This window comes from Rutilus rutilus (genome assembly GCF_951802725.1).
Source record: "Rutilus rutilus genome assembly, chromosome: 12".
NCBI lineage: Eukaryota > Metazoa > Chordata > Actinopteri > Cypriniformes > Leuciscidae > Rutilus > Rutilus rutilus.
In genome coordinates, this window is record NC_140217.1 from 39466303 (window position 1) to 39492971 (window position 26669).

Sequence of the window (26669 nt, forward strand, 5' to 3'; positions counted from 1 at the left end):
GCAAATATCTCCCTTTGCTTTGAACTTTGAGCGTCGTAACTTTGCAGATGTTGTTTATGCTCAAACAGCAACATTACACACTAACTAAAGTTAGAAAAGTGAAATCATAATCAACCACACCTTTTAAATGGAGCATCTCAGATTTTCTCCTGAGAAACAGTCTCACCTCAGTCTCAAAAAGAGATGCCAAGATACCAAAGTTTGTGAGCAAAAGTCAGAAATCTCATAATGAACTCACACATTTCTCCTCATATTCTCGTAACATCAAATAATCTGAGCTGCTGTGCACATTCAATTTCAATACTCTTGCTGTATGACAACCATTGACTCATTTGTGTCTATTTTTAGTCTTGAGACAAAGCTGATATTTCAAATACAAATAATTGAAAACACCATTAAGTCTCCTGAGCCAAGAAAGAGCAACCGTGGAGCAATAAAACTTTCCTCTGTGAGACTTAGATTTACATGAGCGAAGACCTGGCCAAAACTCATTAAATACCATAAGCAACGCTTACACATAAGTCTCGCGTCGCGCGCTTTCAACATAATTGTACTCCAATTTGAAACTTGCAGGTGCTGTTAATGAACAACATCCTCGCTGACAAATGTTGCTCTTAAAAGAAATTAAATTTGGCCCCAAATTCCAGCATCGTGGGTGACAAATGTGGGCTCCTATAATAACCTCTCGCTGTGGGCCGAAGAAACCAGATCAAATCAACATTTAATGGTGCTTCACGTAGAACTGGAACCCTGCAAATACCCCAACATACACATGTAATACAATAATACTCATTTATGTACAGTATATAATACTTTTATGAGGCAAGGATGCATTCAATTGATCAAAAGGGGCAGTAAAGACATTTATAATGTTTCAAAAGATTTCTATTCATCAAAGATTCCAAAAAAAAAAGAATAAGGATCAAATCAGCATATAAGAAATCAACATTTATTGGTGATTCATGTAAAACTAAAGATCTGCAAATACCCATCACATGCAATATAATCATATATATATATATATATATATATATATATATGACCCAAAATCAACCTCAAATGTCAATGAACAAAAAAAATGTTTTAACAAATATTTATATTATATTATATTATATTATATTATATTATATTATATTATATTATATTATATTATATTATATTATATTATATTATTATATTATATTATATTATATTATATTATATTATATTATATTATATTATATTACAAATTCACAAGATCAAACTCTGTCAACTGTCAATTGACCCTTCGCTAAGCCCCGCCCTCATTAGTTACTGTTGCTACGCCTGTCAAGCTTTTGGGCCTGGCACGTCTATTACAGTATGTATGCACCGGTTTCAGACATTCCCAAGGAGATAATTAGTCATTTTTAGCGAACAGGTGAAAATCTGAGAGAGCAAGACAAAAGGGACTGCAGTATGCATTCGAGGGATATATCCACGACATAATATGCAACCGATTAGAGAATAATTTCATCAAAATTGAAGCTAAAGTCTAGATCGTTAGGTCCCAGCGCAAGCAGCAGACGCCTCATACGCTGACCATTCAAATGGGAAACACACAAATTGAGGAACAGCTATGTGCATGCACAGCAGGGTGGGTGAAATTTGAAAATCTAATATTTATAAATCAAACAGCTTATCCATAAGTATTGTGGAATAAACACAAGACATTAGCCTGACCACTTTGCAATGATAACATTCTCCCGCTTATATTTTTAGTGTGCCAGGCTACAGCTCACACGTCGTGGGTCACATAAGTGACTACTGTTATGAACTGATTAAGTTTGCACACCAACCTTTTCCTTGGAGATCTCCGGCAAGCCCCCTGGTGTTCCCTCCTTTTACTAACTACCTTTTACTTTTACTAGAACTAACACCGGGAGAGTCGCGATCGGATTGGGGTAGGCTACTAGTTTAGCCGTCGATTAACCAAATGCTGAAATATATTTTTAATTAACGTTAAGTTATGTCAGTGAGCCTCCGTCTTGCCTTTAATCACACTGCTTGATCCACGAGCTGGACAATAACTTTATTCTAGAGCTGCTATAAAGTCAAAACACTTTACTTTTAATTTCCTATTATCAATGTAAAGCTGCTTTGGAACAATCTACATTGTTAAAAGCGCTATATAAATGAAGATGACGCCCGGCATTTCTCCCCTTGGGTTTTAGGTTTCGGGAAGGGAACAAAATCCACCACCCCATCCAAACTTTTAGGATACCGGGTATCAGATTTGCACAATCCATACGCACAGCGCTTCGGCATGTTTCCCTCGCTGGAAAGCTTGCCAGACCTCCCGCGTTACGGTTGCTAAGCCACGATTGGCCAGTGGCGGTTTTCAGGCGTGGCTTAGCGAAGGGTCAATTAACAAAAAATTTATATTTTTCTGGCTAAATTTGAGGCTTTATTTTGTTATTTAAGGCTGTCTTTACATCATTACAGTATTATAATATAATATAACATAACATAATGTAATATAGTACTGTAATATGTAATGCACGCACATAAGATGCACAACAAATTTATGAATTTCCACAATTATTACTCAAAACGCGATCTCAAAATGCCCAAATACTGTGCAGAATGATAAATCAATTTGAAGAAAGCATTGCATATATTGTGACAGCAAAACTGAAGTAATAGGCCAAACGTAGAAATGAAATGTAAATAGATAACTGGACCGTAAACACTGTGAGTATTTGAGCGGTGCGTAAACACATGGCCTGCCCCAAACTCACAGGGCATCCGCGCTTTCATGTTCCTTCATCCGTCCGTGGAGGAATGGCTTTGGCACACCCTGTGGTTTGCGGGTCTTTGGGTGGACTGACCTCAAGTCCTCCAGGCCTGTCAGGGGCATCTTCCTCAAACCCCTGAGTGATTGTGCAGCTTCAGGTGTCACTGGCTCCCAGCAGCCCAGGTTGAACCATGAATAATGGATCTGCCATAGAGCCGGAGCCCCCGGGGACCAGCGCAGGCCAGCTCAGCGTGAGCCGCATTAAAGATGGGCTATTAACAGCCTCTGATTCATAGAGCTGGCCGACTCCACACGAAACACCATTAGCTAACTGGGCTGAAATTGCATAGTAAGACAGAATATCCCATGCATTCAGGTTGTTTTCTGCAGAGACAAAGGTCTAAGTGGATGGTAAAGAGACGGAAACCGGAGGAGACGTTTTGATGGCTTCAAAAAGTGTCTATTGTGTCTTTTCAGGATGAAAACTTTCAGTGTAATTGGTTCAAATACACTACTGGGTGAAAACAGGTGGAGTTGAATGTGTCTGCGCTTCTTTCCTTGGGACGTCTTTGATCAACACTTCACGCACCAGCGGTTGCACCAGACCGCCTAAAGAAGACTTTGAAGCCAATAGTAGTCTGGCAAGGCTATTTAGACTGGTAACAACCTCGCACAAATGCACAGATGCCCAGGTCAGCGGCGGGATGGAGTATCACGTTGTTTTCTCATTGACAAAAGACTGTTTGTTGTCGTCTACAGCAGATACACTGCAGAAAATCGTAGTATTTTGGTCTTATTTTCCAGTTCAAATCCTTGGAGCACAATCAATTTACTTAGTTTTCAGAGAAAGTATCTTCAATATTGAGTGTATTTGATCTTATACTGCATTGGCAAAGACAAGAAAAAAAAGACTTGATATCTTCATTAATTTTGCTTTTTAAGCAAATGCATCTTCTTTTAAGATATTTTTACTGGAAAAGAAGGGGGGAAAAGTTAAAAGCCTCATATAAAGTAATTATTTGCCGGATACTGACTTTATTTGTCAATACTCTGCTAACAATGTGTTCCTGGTCTTATTGTGAACAAATAATCAGTACATACATACAGTATATATATACAATCATTCAAAAGTTGAGGTTGGTTTTTAAAGAAATTAATACTTTTATTTAGCAAGGATCCATTAAATTGATCAAGAGTGATGGTAAACATTTCTATTTCAAATAAATGCTGTTCTTTTAAACTTTCTATTCATCAAAGAATCATTTGATGAGAGTCACAGGGGAAATAAATACATTTAAAAATATATTAAAATAGAAAACAGTTATTTTAAATCGTAATAACATTTCACAATATTAGCATTTTTATTGGGTGAGCTGAGCATAAGAGACTTCTTTCAGATGGATGGATGGATAGATAGATAGATGGATGGATGGATGGATGGATGGATGGATGGATGGATGGATGGATGGATGGATGGATGGATGGATGGATGGATGGATGGATGGATGGATGGATGGATGGATGGATGGATGGATGGATGGATGGATGGATGGATGGATGGATGGATGGATGGATGGATGGATGGATGGATGGATGGATAGATATAGATAGATAGATAGATAGATAGATAGATAGATAGATAGATAGATAGATAGATAGATAGATAGATAGATAGATAGATAGATAGATAGATAGATAGATAGTCACCCAACACCAACTGAAAGTCACTAGAAGGAGTGACGCGAGTCGTGGCATTGTGTGCATCCCCAGTTATAATATGGTCGTCTAGCAGTGTAAACCAGTGTAAAGCAGTGTAAACCAGCACAACAAAGCCTCTCTTTCTCCAGTACACAGAGATCTCTGTGATAGTGTGGCGCTCTCTGTGGTCAGACTGTCCTTGTTAGCAGTTCCTCCATGCACCGCTCTCACAGGAGCCATAGAGAAGACGCTATCGCTCGCCGACATTGAATTCATTTAGGATGCAGCGAGGGAACGCTGGGAAAAAACAGTACGGATTGCTGGATGTGCAGCAAGTTTACATCCACGGGCGCATGGCAGCGCTCCCAGACTTTCAGACTTATCAAGCTCACTGCTCATTTGCTGCAGATTTCACAGCAAATATTGATGAGTTCAAACATTTGTACTGAAGTGCTACTTGGAAGCGACATATTTTTGAATTATTGTCGTCTTTATCAAACAGATGATTTCGTCTGTTTTGGCACACTGCATGACGGACGCTTATCAGCTACACGAAAAGGCATTTTAGCATACTTAGGTGCCTCAACTATTTTCTTCTCCTATATCTCTCTCTTATTTTCCAGATACAATATATAAAAAAGCCTTGGAAAAATGTACATTTACTTGAGAAGCAAGACCGCATGAGATTGTTAGATAGAAAATATAATGAGAAACATCTGAGACAAAGTTGATGCTTCAATGAAGCAAAGCTGAGAACTCCAAGTCTCCTGAACTATGAAAAAGCAACCCATGAAAACCAATTTGAATCTTCAATTCATGTGGACTATTGAGACTATTGATGAGTCCGATATTTCAAACAACTCAATCTGTCAACTATTACGCTTTAAGAAATCGTTTTTTCCTCATGTTTATGAGTGTTCATGTTATTTCCACAAAATAGCTTTATTCAGCTCGATTTCTGAGAACTATTTTCTCATTTTACTCCAGTTGTATTCAGTTTTCTTGATATGCTCTTGGTGTTTATCAGTGTGAATGTGTTTTTTCCACTCTTAATGCCGAGTGATATCCACACTTCGTTCTTCCTCTGGTTTATGAAGTAATAATGCCTTTTCAGAGATCCGACATAGACACTATTGTCCACAAAACTTGCTCAGACCCAACAGCAGCAGCAATTATGCTGAAAATATTAATGCGACAGACAGTATGAAGAAATAACAGACCCATTGAAAATATTTCATGCTTTTGCAATGACAAAATATGCAGTACATTCTATGAAAGCTAAGATGCCTTTCCCTCACTTATGTCTCTATGAATCGGCTGGACGAACAGTTTTCTTTTCTCTGTTGATGCATTTCCTATTGAAATGGCTATTGAACACCTTACAAAACATGTCAGGTTATACCACAGAACAAAATATGCACTCTTATAAAATAAACTCCAGTCACTTTTCAATCAGTTGATGCTTGAGAGAGAAAAAAAAAAAGTATGAGCATTAAAGACCAAAGCCATGATTTTCTACGTACTATTTTCTCAACACTTGCAAAATAGATGAGCTCAAAGCTAAAGCCAAAAACTCAAATTCTGACGTTGTGGGTTTTAAATCTGCTGCATTCAATTTTGCACATGAAAATGCAAGAAGTTTAACAGCCAGAATGTGTTACCCTTTTGTTAAGGGTATCTAAGTCTGTCAGACTGTCTCTAAATCTATTCAGATCCAGGTCTTTCTGTAAAGCGCAGACGGTGAGCTGTTAGACGAGCCCAGACGGACAGCTGGCTTCACACTGAATAACAGGTATCAATAGAACAAAACATGCTGCATATGACGGCCAAAACAGGATTTACTGAGAGCAACAGTGGAAATTATATTCTTAATAATCATCAAATATCATCTTAACCAGGTTTACTTGAGAAAAAACCTCACAACAACAACAAATGTTCTACAAATGCTTACAAGAAAGGAGGGAAAATGGTAATATTAGAAAGATACACTTAAATTTCAAGATTTCTTTTATAATCTGAAAATGACTCTAAAAAAATGACCTTCATTTTTTAGACAGACAGACAGACAGACAGACAGACAGACAGACAGACAGACAGACAGACAGACAGATAGATAGATAGATAGATAGATAGATAGATAGATAGATAGACAGACAGACAGACAGACAGACAGACAGACAAACAAATAGATAGATAGATAGAATAGATAGAATAAAAGACAGACAGATAGATAGATAGATAGATAGATAGATAGATAGATAGATAGATAGATAGATAGATAGATAGATAGATAGATAGATAGATAGATAGATAGATAGATAGATAGATAGATAGATAGATAGATAGATAGATAGATAGATAGATAGATAGAATAAAAGACAGACAGATAGACATATAGATAGACAGACAGACAGACAGACAGACAGACAGACAGATAGATAGATAGATAGATAGATAGATAGATAGATAGATAGATAGATAGATAGATAGATAGATAGATAGATAGATAGATAGATAGATAGATAGATAGATAGATAGATAGATAGATAGATAGATAGATAGATAGATAGATAGAATAAAAGACAGGCAGATAGACAGACAGACAGACAGACAGACAGATAGATAGATAGATAGATAGATAGATAGATAGATAGATAGATAGATAGATAGATAGATAGATAGAATAAAAGACAGGCAGATAGACAGACAGACAGACAGACAGACAGACAGATAGATAGATAGATAGATAGATAGATAGATAGATAGATAGATAGATAGATAGATAGATAGATAGATAGATAGATAGATAGATAGATAGATAGATAGATAGATAGATAGATAGATAGAATAAAAGACAGACAGATAGACATATAGATAGACAGACAGACAGACAGACAGACAGATAGATAGATAGATAGATAGATAGATAGATAGATAGATAGATAGATAGATAGATAGATAGATAGATAGATAGATAGATAGATAGATAGATAGATAGATAGATAGATAGATAATAGATAGATAGATAGATAGATAGATAGATAGAATAAAAGACAGGCAGATAGACAGACAGACAGACAGACAGATAGATAGATAGATAGATAGATAGATAGATAGATAGATAGATAGATAGATAGATAGATAGATAGATAGATAGATAGATAGATAGATAGATAGATAGATAGATAGATAGATAGATAGATAGATAGAATAAAAGACAGACAGATAGACAGACAGACAGACAGACAGACAGATAGATAGATAGATAGATAGATAGATAGATAGATAGATAGATAGATAGATAGATAGATAGATAGATAGATAGATAGATAGATAGATAGATAGATAGATAGATAGATAGATAGATAGATAGATAGATAGATAGATAGATAGAATAAAAGACAGACAGATAGACAGATAGATAGACAGACAGACAGACAGACAGACAGACAGACAGATAGACAGATAGATAGATAGATAGATAGATAGATAGATAGATAGATAGATAGATAGATAGATAGATAGATAGATAGATAGATAGATAGATAGATAGATAGACAGACAGACAGACAGACGGACGGACGGACGGATGGATGGATAGATAGATATATAAGGCAAAACTAACTGCATCAAGTAAATGTTATTCAGAAACACCTTTGTCTGTGGATTTCTTTTTGCCTTTAGATGTCAGAGCTCTTTAATAGAGGAAATCAAACTGAAACAGTGGGATTAATAGTGGCGTGTATGAGAGAAGCTTTTATGGAGAAATGAAGCGATGAATGGACAACAAACAAACAAACAGAACCATAGAGGTGGTCACCAAAGACATGGTGTGTCCACAGGCACAAAGCCAGACGCAAATCAATTAGTCGTCGGTTTGGCAGCGTTGACCGTTCCAGAAGCACGAGGAGGATTCGTGCCGAACAAGAGACACGCATTCAGACCTGCAGTGACGCAACAGTGGATTTATGGCAGCGGAGACCAGATGAAATACACAGTTGCGGCTCCTCATGGGCTGCCAGCAGTGTGAACACACACCTCCTCTTGGACACACACTCCTGTTGTGATGGATGAGGGTTTGTACACATTCTGTCCACTATATAATATTCCCAGAGCAGTGTTGGGAAAACACATCAATTACAAGCTACTCACAATTTCAAATAGTTATATTACAGTCAAAGTATTATCTTTATTCTGTTATCGCAAGGTCTATTCTTTTTAAAGAAATTATTACTTTTATTCATCAAGGACACATTAAATTCATCAAAAGTGACAGTTAAGACATTTAGAATGTTACAAAAGATTCTATTTCAAATAGATACTTTTAAACTTTCAAAATATGCTGAAAAAATGTATCACAGTTTTCTTCAGAAATATGAAGCAGCTCAACTGTTTTCAACATTGATAATAATCATATATTTTCTTGTGTGTGTGTGTGTGTGTGTGTGTGTGTGTGTGTGTACTTGTACAACTATCTTTGTGAGGACCAGTTTGAGTTTTAGACCATTGGAGGGAGGACAAAGAGAATAAAGTGAGGACATTTTGGCCGGTCCTCACTTTCTGAGAGCCTTTAAAGGCCTGTTTGAGGGTCAAGACTTGGTTTTAGGGATAAGGTTATAATGAGGTTAAGGGTCGGTTTAGGGTCAGGGGTCGGGTTAGGCACTTAGTTGTGATGGGTAAGGTTAGGGTAAGCGGCTAGAGATTGCAATGTGTCAATGAATGTCCTCATAAAGATGGTCCTCATGTGTGTGTGTGTTAATAATTTACACTAAATGCAACTAATATAACTATAAATACCGTTACAAAGTTATAAAATGCAGATTTACCATTTAGGGTTTGGATTGCCATGAGTAAACAAAGTTTTTGGTTTGGTTTTGTTCATGTAAGCTAGTAGCGCCACAGCTAGTTAAACGCCAACACTGCTCAGGGTCGAGAGACAGAACGTCATCTGACAGTCAATTCAACATAAAAGACTCTTGACCCACCCTGATAAGTGGGACATTACACACGCCACGATTAAATAATTAAATGAAATTACTTTTCCCCTCCAAACATCGTTTTTATTTGTTTCAGAGATCAGCGACACACTGCCGTCTGTCCACCCCCGCGCATGCTAGCAACATCACAACTATATCAGCACGACGAGAGCACACAGAAACTCGTTTCAATATGCCACACGTCACAACTAAACACACAGGCTTCAAATGCAAAGCTTTCATCTACAAGTCTGCAAAAAGCACAGCAAGGAAACGCAAGGCATAAATAATTAAGCAAAGGCAAATCGCTGCGTAACCGTAAGCGTCTGGGAAGCGTGACATCTGACGGATCCCAATTGAACGGCGCCGCCTTTCCACTCCAGGTGTTGTTATCGTTTATCCGTGTTGGAGACCTTGTGTGTAATGAGTGGTTTATCAGCACGTAACAGGCGCCTTTAGTAGTAAATCACCGGCGGTAAACAAACCTGGGCGATGACGTGACACTGTACCTCGCCAGATAAAGCCATAATTAAACCCACCGCTCTTATCATCACACGGGGAATTATGTCATTTAAATCTGCGCCTTGTAAAGTAGCCGCCTGAACCAATTACGGGAGGCTCGTATGTGTCTCTTTCAAATGTCATTTTCATTTAGAGTAGGAATAGTTTGGGTTGATTGCAATAACCGAAGGGAAAAATTAAATCAGAAATCCATCTATATGTGCGATGGGGTTCAGATGAAGGTTCGTTCTCTCAGTCTTTAACTGATGTATTTTAGAGGTGACTGGAAAGTGACGTTAACAAATGTTTGGATGTTTAGTTTTTTTCTCTATAAAGGCAGCTTATATAAATGTGGCAAACACTAAAATAGCACCATGGTATTACTAGGTCAAACTGTCAAGAACATGTTAGGTTAGATTTCTCCTCACAAAGAGGAAAGAAAACAAAACTAATAAAAAGAGATTTACAATTTAGATACAATTTAGAGATCAAGCCTATTTTATTTTCATGACGAGCACCCTTGTCCACCATTATTTTCATATTTTTTCTCTAAATGCACATATAAGCTAATCAAATAATAATTTCAGTAAAAAAAAAATTACAATAGGGGGAACTTTGTCATGGGGAAAAAATTACAGTAAAATAATTACAAATAAATGTAATTAAATTTAAAATAAAATAAAATAAATCTCTTAATATATAATAATGTGTGGGTGAAATATGATCCAAATATTTCTTTGAGGGATTATGTTTTGATGGAAATATAGCACAGTAATACCATGGTATTCCTTGCAGTCGCTTGGAGCACCATGTAAATTTAATACATGTAAAATGAATACAACAATTTTCTGTTTTACAATAATGCTAATCTTTCTATTATTATTATAAAAAAAAAAAAAAAAGCAATCTGTGCAAATCGTCAAATATACACTTCAGCAATCAAGCTAAATTACCAAGACATGATATTACCATAAAACATATAAAGGAGGGGAAAGCGTGTAAATGAGTTGTGATAACTAGCATGCATGCCCAGACATCACCGCTGTTAACAATATCGTCAGGATGTGTGTAGACCAGATTTACCCCTGGCAATCTACATTACACGTCCAGCGCCGGACACGTTCATTAAGCAGAAATGACCAGCGCTCCATTTGCCTCCAAACTATTCACCCATGACCAACAGAAAGGTCACGGCTTTGGACGCGGCGGACTCGCATCTGGCTGAAAATAGAGCGTGAAAAGGCACTGTTGCGACGCGCTTCTGTTGTTGACGTCCTCTGCATCAAACGAGGAGCGTCTGGCCATCTCGAAACTGCACAAAAGACAATGCCAGAGACCGGCGTGCACCGCGATGTGTCAAGAATGATCTCTCATGCTCAACAACAACAACTCCCATCACATCACATCAGAGTAAGAGCCGAGCCATCGTGATTACTGTCAGTCTGTGGGAAATCTCCCATCCTTGGGTTTTAATGAAGGAGAACTGGGGCAGTCCGAGACCGGCTCAGATGAACCGTCGTGTCTCTCGGGTATTAACTTACAAAGCAGTAAAACAACAGGGAAACGCATGCAAAGTCCCAGCGGCTCGTCCCGGCCCGGCACCACCCCTAATCTCTCCAAGATATGCATCATTGGATCAAATCCCACTGTATCCTCAGATTAAACGTGCGCTTATAACAGTGTGATATTAAACACAGATGTGCGGTGGTCATATCATAACTTCTTCACATTGAAAGAGGAGTTTATACGGCTCACAGGCCTGCTGATTTACAGCAAACACAGAGAAACACAAGCTCACATTAGGGCTGTCGATTTACCAGCGTAGTTCATCTTACATTTCATAGAGTTGACTGGTGATGGATTAAAGATATCAGGGCAAACATGCCCCTGTATGACTTTTTTGTCTCATATTTATATCATATGATATAGCAATATCACATGATTAACGTGCACAATATCACACCAGTGCAAATGTGATATTGATTTTATACAACAGTTCAATAAATAAGAAGTTAATATTGTGTTTAATTTTAGACACAATATTGTCAATTTTGCTAAATTTTGCACATTAAAAAATTAAAATAAACTTTTGGGGATTTGGTGCAGAAACCCCCCCAAAAAAAAAAAAAAAAAATGTTTGATTTGAGCATAGAAACAGAACAAGCCACGTTTGTTATCCAGTGTGAATGTAGACAGATACACACACACACACACACAACTAAACATATTTCAGTCAGGACTACTTTGAGAATTAAATGCATTGACAATCTTTGGATTTGGCGAGAGGCTTCGGCTCTAAGACAGCTTGAGATACATCCTTAAACACAAAATCCCCCAAGCCTTTTAATAACCAAATGTGTCTTAGCATATGTTTACAGAAGGAGATACAATTATTACATACAGAGTTTCTATTCAGAATCCGCTGCTCTATTATGAAGATGCCAGGAGGTGAAGGGGTGGAGGTGGTGTAAATGCGGAGCGTTCGTTGAATGAGCTTAAATACTATAGTAGATGAGTAGGAGGAGCCGAGCGTCAGCTGATATTGTTGAGCGATCAGTGTTCTGAACTACGCCTGAATTCGATCACTCAAACTCTATATGCAGCAAAATAGGAAATTCAGAGCACATACACTTCAATACACAGCGAGACACAAATCCAGATATGATTACAATCTGGATGTTCAATTGTCGAGGCATACATGCTGCCATATCTATACAATGTTTTTACGTAAACATTCATACTTAAACCCCATCGAGCATCTCCCACACTATAATGAATGCTATCCTTTCTTTAAAAAAAAAAAAACACACAATATATTCATGTTATTGTCAGAATGTGGCATAATCTGATACAACGCAAAGCACATAATAACAGGCTGGAACGTTCATCTGCACATGCTATTGTGATGCATGCATCCGTATGCACTCATAAACCTCTCCATACATGCGGCATAAACATAAATCCACCAATACAGCTTTTGTGTTGTCACTAATTTACATTTTAACAAAAGAGCAGACAATCTAGCAAAAAAGGAAACATGTTTATATACTGTGCATTATCAATCTGAGAGTGTGTTTCTATATCAATGTTTATCGTAGAATGTGCTGATCATGAATCCGGGCTCTCGTGTTTTATCATATTAACTGTGAGACGAGAGACTATCCGACCTCACACAGCTCCCACAGGAAAATCATATTGCTCTTTCATAGCTCGCGAGTCTTAATAGAGTCTTTAGTTTAGTGGACCACCGATATGAGTTTCCCAATACCAGTAGATGCTAGAGAGGCTTATGTGATGCGGATTAAATGTGATATTAGATCATACAGAATAGTGATGCACCGAAATGAAAATTCTGGACCAAAACCGAAAATTCTGGATAAAAAAAATATATATATATATATATATATATATATATATATATATATATATATATATATATATATATATATATATATATAAAACGTAAAATTGTACAAAATATTTGACTTTTTCATTTTTGACTTTTTTTTCTTTTTCAATATTTGATTTAATTAAAGGAGAACTCCGGTCAATTTTAACATTGAGCTCATTTTTTTGTACATTTGGAGTGCTGTCAATACAGAGAACAACGACAAAAATCGGTGTTGCCTACACCGAGTTATTCTATTTTTAAAATTTGCACCCTGTTGACTTCAATGGGGCAAGTAGTAAACCTGCTTTTAGCCTCTTGACATCCTTGATGTGTCATTACAAGTGCACAGGTCATGTGAGTGATTCCTTCAGAGTGAACACGAGTGAATCTGACTGCAGTAGATGTGAAAGATATGTATAAAAATGATGTTATTTAAGCCAGCGCAAATACCTGTGTTTACATCCTGTTTTCGGTTGAAGTCCAAAGTAGTCGATTGCCGAGTTCACGCGCGTGATCATAGGTACTAAACCTATGCGCGTGAACTCGGCAATCGACTACTTTGGACTTCAACCGAAAACAGGATGTAAACACAGGTATTTGCACACAAATTACAAATTTTAAAAATAGAATAACTCGGTGTAGGCAACCCCGATTTTTATTGTTGTTCTCTGTATTGACAGCACTCCAAATGTACAAAAAAATGAGCTCAATGTTAAAATTGACCGGAGTTCTCCTTTAATCTGAATTAAATGAATTTATAAAAAAAAATTGTCTGTTGAAATTAATTAATAAAACTTTAAATAAACCTTAAATATCTATAACAAATGTAATTAAAACTTACAACAAAAGATTGTTAATAAGATAATAAATAAGAACAAGTGAACTTGTCTGAAGTGTAAATTAAAACATGAATGAAAAAATATCTTGGTTAAATGATAATAATAATAATAGTTTATTATCATTGTTGTTGTTGTTGTTGTTGTTTGAGAAGTACATTTCATTACAGTAATATATTTCTGTCATAATTTTTCAAGTTAAACCAAACTTTTACTGTGCAATTTTTCAGTTGATGATCTCAACTATTTCGGCCCAAACCAAAATGGCTGTTTCAGACCTTTTGTTCTCTTTTTGCTCTTGTATCATTAATTTCTCAGGAGAAAGAACTGAGGAGGAGGAGAAATCTCCATGTGCTTTCTGTTTTATCACATTAATGTCTAGGAGAAACAATCGACATATTAAAGAGATCTTCTTTCCCACCAGCAGTATAGCCTATCTCCCTCTGCAGAGCAGTTTGTGTGATTTAGTCAAGCTTTTAACTTCCCGTTTCACATACACACACACACACACACACACACACACACACCTGAGCCGTAGACCATCAGCTGGAGTCGTGCAGCCTGACAGCAGGCAAGCTCTCTTTTCTCTCTCTTTCTTTCATGCCACCATCATTCTGGTTCAGTCTATCACACACACACACACACACACACACACACACACACACACACACACTGTCAGAGATAAACTGCACACTGTCACTGAAACACTGCCGTCCTCAAGTCAGCGCTCAAGACGGCATTAGAAATCTCAATGCATCTGCAATAATGTCACAAAATACTGTTTTGCTGCCAAGTTTTGAATGTCATGGAGTGACTGATAATGCAAAATAAACATGCAATGGAAATCACAACTCTACTTCTGTAATGTCACATTTAAAAAGAAAATGTATTTTCAATAAGGAAGAAAATACAGAAAATATTACAGTGCTGATTTTATCCATTAGGAATTAATGTATGAAAGATCACGAAGAGAAACGTTGGAAAAATTTTCACAATAAGACTTTGCAAATTCATAAAGACAAACTTTGTGTCCAGAAAATACAATTTATTTATTACCGTATTTTTTTTAATTTTTTTATTTTTTGCATTTTTATTGAGTTTTTTTGCATTATATTATAATGATGCGAATTTCTGGGTGAAAATGTGCTTCATCATATAATAAAACATTTTAACAGTTAAACATTATATTACATTACATTACATTACATTACATTACATTACATTATATTATATTATATTATATTATATTATATTATATTATATTATATTATATTATATTATGGAAAAAATAAGCAATGTGGGGGCAAAATATGATCTAGTTAAAATCTTTACTTTCCTAATTGGTTTCATAATAGAAAAAAAAAAACATTATGAGAATAAATAGGAAAGTAATTAGACTTCAAACCTTTCAACAAAAAAACTAATATTAGATCTTCATAATATTTATTTATCTACTAATTACCAAGTTACCACAGTTTTGATTTTGTTTAGTTTTTTTGCGATGGAAAAACTTACACACACACAAAAAAAAACAAGGCTTTACATTTTTAGCAATGAGTCTATGTTTTAATATTAGTTTCAAATGTTATTTTTTTTCTATTTTCTATACAGGCAGTCTAGTTTTTTAAAGGCTGACTCATATCATGAGTAATAAGGTCATTATTTCACACACCATCACCGGAGCCGAATACAGACTGAAGTCCTCGTCCCGGGGTCACAGGAGGGGTGTGCGACTGGGATCAGAAAGGGGCATCAGCGGACCTGATCAAAGCTTGCCTGAGATGGCAGGGCTCGTGTCACACTGGTGATGTAGGGTCTCCGGCTTGACCAAACGCCACTCGCTCACAAAGTCAACACGCATTCGCAGAGATTGGAATTCCTCAAGCTGTGCCGGGCCGTCTGCAATAGCCATAATCAAATATGAATGGCTCCAGTAATACCGCCGCGCTCTCGAAAGATAGAGGTGAACAACGGGCAATAACTCAACAAGATGAATCATTTTCAGGGAGATGTTTGGTATTGAGGGCTTATTTTGATGGCTACCGCGAGCGAAGGGACGATGCAGTTCATCCAATCAGAGGGGTTTGTGTGTGGGTTGCAGTTCAGGATGATTCTTGAGCATTTCGGAGAGTCGCTGGCCATCCAGTTTCCCAGTCTAGAGGCCTAGGAACATTACTAGACAGAGAACGTCGAGTCCGAACACACACTCTGAAAAATGCTGGGTTGTTTCAACCCAAATTTGGGTCAAATATGGACAAACCAAGCCGTTGGGTTCAATTTTTGAATTTTGACATTTTTAACCCAACGATTGGGTTCGTCCATGTTTGACCCAAATTTGGGTTGAAACAACCCTGCATTTTTTAGAGTGCATCCAGCATCGTTGGAGATGGGTTTTCAGAGAAAAGCCTGTAGCCACACATGACCCGCTCCAGCCCTGAAGTGAACACAGAGGGATGAAAACCTGCATAATTCTGCAGCATTTTAAAATTTAAGACCGGATGGAGAGTGAAAGTTTTTAAGAGGGAAGAAATGAAACCGAGAGAGGGAAAAAAAAGACCTGAGAGGTTCAATTCCAAAAGTAAAGTCAATATAAAATGACTTCTACAACCCATTTTACTTTTATAATATGATGTTTTTGATTTCATGTTAACTTCTCCTGAAAGTAGATCTCTTTCATATCTCATATATATATGATGTTGCATAGATAGTATATCCAACATTATCCACATACATACAGCTATATGTGTATATACTGTACACTCACCTAAAGGATTATTAGGAACACCTGTTCAATTTCTCATTAATGCAATTATCTAATCAACCAATCACATGGCAGTTGCTTCAATGCATTTAGGGGTGTGGTCCTGGTCAAGACAATCTCCTGAACTCCAAACTGAATGTCAGAATGGGAAAGAAAGGTGATTTAAGCAATTTTGAGCGTGGCATGGTTGTTGGTGCCAGACGGGCCGGTCTGAGTATTTCACAATCTGCTCAGTTACTGGGATTTTCACGCACAACCATTTCTAGGGTTGACAAAGAATGGTGTGAAAAGGGAAAAACATCCAGTATGCGGCAGTCCTGTGGGCGAAAATGCCTTGTTGATGCTAGAGGTCAGAGGAGAATGGGCCGACTGATTCAAGCTGATAGAAGAGCAACTTTGACTGAAATAACCACTCGTTACAACCGAGGTATGCAGCAAAGCATTTGTGAAGCCACAACACGCACAACCTTGAGGCGGATGGGCTACAACAGCAGAAGACCCCACCGGGTACCACTCATCTCCACTTCAAATAGGAAAAAGAGGCTACAATTTGCACGAGCTCACCAAAATTGGACAGTTGAAGACTGGAAAAATGTTGCCTGGTCTGATGAGTCTCGATTTCTGTTGAGACATTCAGATGGTAGAGTCAGAATTTGGCGTAAACAGAATGAGAACATAGATCCATCATGCCTTGTTACCACTGTGCAGGCTGGTGGTGGTGGTGTAATGGTGTGGGGGATGTTTTCTTGGCACACTTTAGGCCCCTTAGTGCCAATTGGGCATCGTTTAAATGCCATGGCCTACCTGAGCATTGTTTCTGACCATGTCCATCCCTTTATGACCACCATGTACCCATCCTCTGATGGCTACTTCCAGCAGGATAATGCACCATGTCACAAAGCTCGAATCATTTCAAATTGGTTTCTTGAACATGACAATGAGTTCACTGTACTAAAATGGCCCCCACAGTCACCAGATCTCAACCCAATAGAGCATCTTTGGGATGTGGTGGAACGGGAGCTTCGTGCCCTGGATGTGCATCCCACAAATCTCCATCAACTATCCTATCAATATGGGCCAACATTTCTAAAGAATGCTTTCAGCACCTTGTTGAATCAATGCCACGTAGAATTAAGGCAGTTCTGAAGGCGAAAGGGGGTCAAACACAGTATTAGTATGGTGTTCCTAATAATCCTTTAGGTGAGTGTATACTATACAGTATAGCAAATCTCAACTGCTTTCTTGTATTAAAATGTAAAGTATATTATCACCCAGCTCTTTAAATAAAGCACTGGATATTCACTGAAAATAATTTGGATTTACTTTGCTTGTAAATTTCACAAATAATTACATATCATCGCAAAACTATATTATCGTCCAGCTCTAGTCTGCTAAATGTGACGAATGGCATGAATATATGAAGATATTATAAACGTTATCTGTGAAGCTGCTTTGAAACATTGTGCATTGTGAAAAGCACTATAGAAATAAATTTGACATGACATATTTCTTAGACAGCGCTGAGACTGAGATGAAGAGCAAATTGAGTGTTTTGCTGAAGTCTCCTGCTTCTTCTGTGAAAAAGAGTCCAGAAATCTCACATGCATCTCCTCTAGAGTTTCAGAAAACATCTCAAAATGTGTTTCTCAGATTTGCAAAGACACCAAAGTCTCGATACGAACTCAACAAATTCTCCCGAGACCAAATGATCTGAGTTATCCACCATCCTCTTACCATACATGCATCTATTTTTATTTCTTCTTCAACAGAGAAACATGCTTAAACTCAGAACTCATTTCTATTTAGAGACATATTAAGGAGACATTAAGTCTCAATGATAGAGCAACCTTTGAGCAACACAACTGTCCTCGGGGAACTCTAAAGCAACCGCAGATGGCCTGTTTAGTGCTGGTTAATTACTACTGAAAATCTACAGCTTTCCAACTGAATGCCATGAAAATTAATTATGGTTAATATACTTATTTATATCTATTTTGTTTGTGCGTCTGCCAGGAAGCACTGCGGGCGACGTATACGGACCATTGACAGAGCAACAAAGCGGAGCATCTCTCTTTCTCCAGAAAAACACATCCATGTCTGATGCAACTCATAAAGAAGCCCGCGTGAGACATTCTAACATGTATTTACTGCCGACAAATGCCAACTCATCCAGCCAAGCTAAATTACCATGGTAACATCCGACCGGATGACCAGCATCGACGGGAAAGAAGAGAGCTGCACTCTGAGACTGTGAGGAGGGAGTCGATTTCACATTTGATTGTTTTCATTCCAGTCAAAACCGACAGATTTCACTCTCACGTCTCCTCATGATGATCGATCATGTACAGTGGGATCCAAAAGTCAGGGAAATGCTGCAGTTTTGTCTTTTTTTATGTCAATGTGTCATGCAACATTTTTCAACAAAAAGTAAAGGGTGCAACGGGGCTAAAGACACGTCCTAAGAAAAATGTGCTTTTCACTGCTTTCATAGTGTAGGATTGGAGAAAAAAAATTATGGTTTTATTGAACATTGATGGAGCAACAGATTGTTTGTGAAAATAAATCATAAAAGGTTTTTTTTTTTCTTTTACTTATAAATGTATGTGGTGGCAAGGTTGGCCTTTTACAGACACACAGGGCAAAACACACATTATTTATACACATACTTTAGTTAAAATATGTTTTTTAAATGCCTAAGTAAGTACTTGCTCACAACAATCACTTTAGCAAAGTTGGTACTATTTTTGGTTTATTTATATATATATATATATATATATATATATATATATATATATATATATATATATATATGGTTTAATACACTGTCATTAAAATATACAAAATTATTTTAAAAGGTAAATATTCTGAAAGCACTGAATGAGATCTCATAATAATTTAATAAACTTTACAGTAGTAACAAGTAAATATGATGTTTTATTATATGATATGATTAATATAATATTTTTAAATATGATGGATTCATTATAAACATGGTGGTTATCTCTAAGGTGGAAACCCAACTTAATATATGATACAACAAATGGAAAAGTCAGCCAGCTGTTTATTATCATATTAATTACTTTGCCTTTCGCCCCGACAGAAGGGGAACTTTTACACCAAATAGCATATTTTTACGTTATTGAAACCTTTTGCTTAAATTACCTTGGAAAAAAACTGAAAATCATTAACAAGACCTTTGTCTTAAACCATAGTCAATAACTGTATCGATTCTCATTTGCTACAACATTTGAAAAACATTATATATTAGAACGAATTAGCACAGGATTAACTTTGCGATCGCGTCAAGGATCAGACACATTTCCACGTTCATCATCAAAGGGGTGGTTGATTATGATTTCACTTTTCTAACTTTAGTTAGTGTGTAATGTTGCTGTTTGAGCATAAACAACATCTGCAGAGTTACAACGCTCAAAGTTCAAAGCAAAGGGAGATATTTTCTTTTAAAGAAATTGCTTCTTAAGGACTACAACAAATGACTGGTAGAGACTACACCACATTCCTAGAATTTACATAAACCCCGCCCCCTGAACACGATTTATAGATTATCAAGACAGAATATGCTAATCAATGACTAGAAGATAACTACACATAAGCTACATAAATTCATCAACTAACCGTTCAGAAATGTTGTCTACATGTTGTCACTTCTTCTTGAGTCTCTCCATCATCTGACTCCGGTTTGAACATAAAAGGCTAAAAGTTTTTGAAATATTCAGTGCATGTCTGTGTGACGTAAAAGGACACAAGCTGTTGTAGCTCCGCCCTCTGTGCCGGGAGCAGCAGCTCATTTGCATTTAAAGGAACAGACACAAAAACGGTGCGTTTCACCCTCAAAAAGTGACAATTTTAACATGCTATATAAAAATATCTGTGGGGTATTTTGAGCTAAAACTTCACATACACACTCTGGGGACATCAGAGACTTATTTTACATCTTGTGAAAAGGGCATTATACAACCCCTTTAAGAAAAGCGGTAAGCCATCTAGTGGTTTAAAAGAGAATAAATGCGCCTTTAATATCAGCAACAACTGGAATGAAAACACAGATTGATACATTTGTGAATAACATTTACTGTATGAATGAGCCTAAATGGTTTTGCATCTTAGGATCTGTTTACACCTCGTCACATGCGTTTTTACTGGTCGGATAGATCGGATCTGATCTGTTTCATTTACACTTGACCACATAAATGTGTCTCTGCAAAACTAATATAAATCTGATCTTTCAGATGCATTTATAGATGCATTTACACTTGTCCAGTTTGGTTCAGATTGCGTATCAAAACCACCTCATGAAGTTAAATCAGTCTCCAAAGCGTTTCAGAGGGATTTACACCTGGTCTTTTCAAGATCAGATAGATATCCACTAAGAGAAAACGTATGAAGTGACCTTGAGTGCCATAAGCCCAACGTTTCCCACATTACAAGCTAAAAGCAGCACGTCTCACGGAGGTCTTTAAAGATTTTACCCAGCGCTTCTACCGCTACATGCAAAACATCAATAATTAAGCACAATGCTTTTTGAGGCTCTGTTGCATAGCACAATAATTTAATTTGGTCCATATTCAAATAAAGACTCGTTCTCAAGGGTACCATTTTGAATAACAGTAATACAGCCTGACAGAGTAATGACAGTAATTATTGAATTATTGTTGTGGTGCTCCAAAAAACGCTTGAAAAAGCCACTTGACCTGCATGTAATCACTGTCACCTGAAAAATACACACAGCTTTTCATTTTATAACACTGATGTTTGCATGCTTCACGATTGAGGCAAACTCATGTTCATTCTAATAATACGCTCTTTATTTCAAAGGTGTAAAGCCTTGTGGATAATAGACTGAGGATGGAATGAATGAAAAGTGAGGTTTGAAACAAAGCAAATTCTCTGCTCAAATCAACATTCCTGTGTTAATATGTGTGCAAAACATCATAACTTGCTCTGCATCTGAAGCTACTTTCCAAGTCTGCTGATGTCACTACGGCCACAGTGTGTTATTGGATGATGTTAATCAATGGTCAAATAGAAAATCAGCCATTGTTTTAGCAAAACATTAAGGTCTCACTAATCCAACTCCAAATTCAATCAATTCCCAATGTATAAAATCAAATCCAGTCATAAAAATATCTTGTTTCACTCTGAATTACATCACATTACAGAAATAATCAAAGAAGTACACAAAATACACACCTCTGACGTTGCTCTTGTTCAGGCGAAAAAAAAAAAAGTTGAACGTCCATTTATTGAGTTTTTGTTTTTAAGTAGAGCAAATGCAGCCAGAAATTATGTAAATACATATGAAAGTCAGTTAGTTTCATGTTTAATTCAATGTGTTGCTTGACGTTTCTTTGAAAATATTTGAAAGCAAAACAAAATCTCAGTGTGATAAAAATTCACATATTTTTTCAGAATCATAAAACGTTGCTTATTTAAACAGATCCCAGATTTCTCAAACATTTCCGGACCCCCTCCTTTATATGTTTCTTTTAAGGTATCCACAAAGTCCCTACAATAGAAATGCTGTATGTTTTGCTGAACACTGGATGCAAAAGCCATGTTGACTATAGGATATATAAAGATTCAATTAAGTTTTTATTATGTTTAACTTTACAGTAAGCTGTTATCAGTGCTAAATGTTAAGCAAACTATTCTGCTCTGCTGTGAAACTTCACCACGTTCATGTCGCCCACTCTGCTTTACAACAACAGTGAGAAAGCAGCCGTTGTTTCACGGGCGACTGGCTGAAAAGCCCACACAGTCGGGGAGGCAGCGAGGCCGGAAACACGGGGGGTCGCGTTCCTTTGGCATAAACCGGATCTCGGAGCAGGTGTGGGACCGTAACACAGCAGATCATTTAAGCAAAGGTCTGCGGCAGAGGCACCTAAAGCAGGTGCAAAACTGCAGAGCTCCAAAGCCAGACCGAGATCAATTAAACGGGCCTGATGGTCCTCCTTCCAGGAGTCATAAAACCGCTCTCATTTGTAACCCATATCTGTCATCTCTACCGCCCCTCAGGCAACATACATCAACGCCCTCCCCCCTCGCCGTCCCGCTGCGCTAAGGTTTATACTCAGACTCAGTAAAAGGTAATCAATGGTGTCCGTGGCACGTCGCTTCTTCCACACGATCTATCAAAGAGGGCCGCGTGTCCGAGCCTTTACTCCGAGGACCCGAAGGCGACACTGCCAGTCACGAGACATATATCAAGACGAATCTATAACACATTAGTTTATGTGAGTTTGCAGCATGCATGTGCTTGTGTGGAAAATATGCGGACAGGAGCGCTACTGACAGGCCTCTGCAGTCGCATTATATCGCATATCAACATAACTGTCAATAGCACTCAGCGAATGCATGGGAATGCAATGACACTCATTAATATTGCCACATCACTCTGTTTATAATTGCGTGGCAGCATTAAAAATTAATGTGATAATTACATGCAAGCTAGGATATACTGACGCAACTCAAGTTTCATTAGCTGCGGATAATCCGAGGGCGCAACACTTTAAGGCATCTCTGGACATACATCACTCGCCTAATCGGATAATCTAAATCACTGATTGGATATCGAGTTCCAATGCGGGCTCCGAGGGGCCCGATGGGGAGCTGGGTAAATGACAACAATTAGTGGGAACAGAGCCGAGGCGCTTGAGGATTAAACTGAGATCATGTCGACACACAACAAGGGGCACACAGCCACCGGTTCATGAACGCGAGACGAAACTCTGTCAACACACTACTAAACTGAGTTTTTCCCACACACGTAGAAGACATGTGCTCGCTCAGGAGACAAACCTTTAGAGATGTCGACGTATCGATGTGGATAAGCAGCACGCGGTCAAAGATGCCTTGCTCTTACTGGAAACTACAAGATAAAGCAAACGTGTAAACGTGCAGTGGGGAATGTGGTTTTAAGCAATCCAAACGCATAGAAAATCAATCATGGGTGCAGAGATAGAATGCAACTAATAGTGCCATTTCTTTACTTATTGAAAAAAGATCATTCATTTTGCAAGCACAAATTAAAACTAAGACATCTACTGAATAAAGACTGCATGATGCCCTTATGATTAGCAAAATTAACATAATTAACCATTCTATGCATTAATTCGTCTATGCATTAAAGCATATCATCTGCATGCGTGCATGCATTATCCAATTCAGAAATAAGAAAAGTTAATTACTGACTTAAAAAGAAAGGAGGGTTCTCATTGTGATATTCATTAAACACTCAATTATCTCACAACAAAAAGAGCATGACGTAATTCAGATAATCAAAGGGCATGCTACATCAAAATACTGTTTTGACCATAATCGTAGAGCCTAAATGTTATTTTGGGGAGTTTCTAAACATCAGAGATGCTCTCTCATCCTCTACACAGTCAAATTCACATACAGCAGTCGCATATGAGACCATCACTTGACTATTAAATGGCATTATTTTAATGACAAATGTCGAGAGCGCATTACAGTGTTGAAAAATACAAGCAAATATGCAGTACAAAGAAATACAGAAATGTCATATTTAAGAATATGCACATCATGGTTAATATTGCAAAGTTGAGAACTGTAGCCCCAAAACGCTATTGACAACACTCTAAATTATCTACCAAAACAATAAATCACACCAACAATCAATCATTTCCAGTCTAATTGAGCAGATTTAGATTGTGATCAATAGGTGATCACTCCAGTAACACACTAAGGAGCCAAGCCTCCGTTCACTCAAGCACACGTACAGAGAGAGAGAAGTTCAGTTGATATTTCTACAATACTGACCTGATATTAAATTATGAGTTACAGTGGTGGGAAAAGCATGGTCACCTTTAAAATATGCATCGATCAATGCAAAAGAAACAAAGAAACTCATGCACTTCAGATACAAAGAGTCAATACAGGTGAAAACGGGACAAGCTTAATCATCTGCATCATTATGTCAATATTCTTCTTTTACTAAATATGATAAACTAGAATGTTTCATAACATAGTGTGATAATTTGTACAAAACCTGTATTCACCCTATATTGCATTTGTATATACAGTAGCCTATTATGTATAGCCTATATGTTGGAAAATACCGCTAAGTTGACAAATAGACAACATGTTCTGCAATATTTTGAACGATCTGCCAATGAATCACTGCCATTAACAATCATTTCGATCTATATCAGCAGATTTTGATAATGATCATCTCAGTCGGTGTCTAAAGAATATAAAGGCAACTCTTTTCAACTTTTCATTCTGGCAAATACACATATCGATAATACCGGAAACAAAAGACGCATTAAAGATAAAACGGCTTATTGATTCAGACACAAACTACCGGCAACAAGTTGCGCGTAACCCTTCTATATATGCCATGATCTGCCTTATAGACACATCTCCAGCCGAATTATACATCTCAGAAGACGTTCTGCATAAGAATCCGAGAGTTGGACACATGCAGTGGCTATAAGTCTCTGTAAAAGCATAAGTTTATTGAGAGGAGCTTTACCTGAAGCGCAGTCACAATGAAGCCTCGGCTGTGGATTTTACGCACTGTGTTCCGGGTATTTCGAGCTGCTCTTGTATAACGGTACGATCCTCAATGCGGCGCGGTGTGAGCGCTGGGGACAGACGCGATGCGTTGCGATGCGATGCGATGCGATGCGAAGCTCGCGCTCCTCTCCGCCGGCGCGCGTGATGAGAGTCTCTTCTGTGTCCAGCGCGCGCGTCTGACAGCAGCGCGCAGCCTCGTGCGGTGATCAGCAGAACTGACTGAATAAGAGCAGGACTCACTGAGAGTTCACACACTGCTGTTTGCACACTTCTGTTACACCCTCTGTGCATGCGTTATGGCAGAAATGTTTCATTATACCTTTCTTGCATTAAAGTGCATGGACCTCATTCATTTTTCATTGCATATACCGTCTTTTATGTTCTTCTCTGTTTATGATGCTGTCAAGATGTTTATATTGCATCTTCTTGTACATTAGTACAGTAAGTGCTCCTGTAAATCAGGGAAAAAAATCAATAAAGCTCTACTGATTCTGGAAACTTGCTGTTTGTTGTGTTACAATAACAAAATGCACACAAAAATGTTAAAAACAGAGGAACAGCGGCTTTAAAACATTAGTCTAATGACACACAACCGATTATAGCACTAAGCGGTGGGGCCAAATGCGACAGCGCAAGTACATTTAATTGGGAAAAGCATTTAAAAGTCATAAATGGACATATTCAATTGCTTACTGAACTTTTGACCATTAGGTGGTGATGTCACTAAATTGATGCAACTAATTATTGTTAGGGAATTGTAACAATGACGCATGATGAATTCGGAATCTCATATACTCGCATTCTCCTTTTGCAATAGAAGGATCTTTTTAAAGTAGTAGGAGTAGACTCATATGCTATATGCGGTTCCGAATGCAACATACAAAGTTTTGTGTCAAGCATTGCAAAGACGCAAACCCGGCAATTACATCATGGAATTATGGATGTGTAAAATGTGAATGGTCTGGACTATTAAAATGATTTTCCATGATAGTCTGAAGATGATCTAAATTTGGTGCAGATTCGATGAATGCTGCAGAAGGAGATAAAAAAATTAGATTTGCAACATATGGCCATGCAACATGACCAATACTGGATAGATGGGTGTTACTTTCTATATGATCTATGGAAAATTAAAGAGAATCTTGTGTCTGGAGTTATGTTTACCATATATTAATTTTCCATATGAACT

At 37.5% G+C, this 26669-nt stretch overlaps 1 protein-coding gene across 1 annotated transcript in view; it reads right to left on the reverse strand.

Annotated features, from left to right (window-relative positions):
* cdh22 (cadherin 22) overlaps positions 1–25658 on the reverse strand; it is a 201720-nt gene extending 176062 nt beyond the window's left edge. The window contains exon 1 of the mRNA XM_084425677.1: positions 25437–25658. The gene's annotated coding sequence lies outside the window, so the exon portion shown is untranslated. The remainder of the gene's footprint in view (positions 1–25436) is intronic.
* Between the last annotated feature and the right edge of the window lie 1011 nt (positions 25659–26669).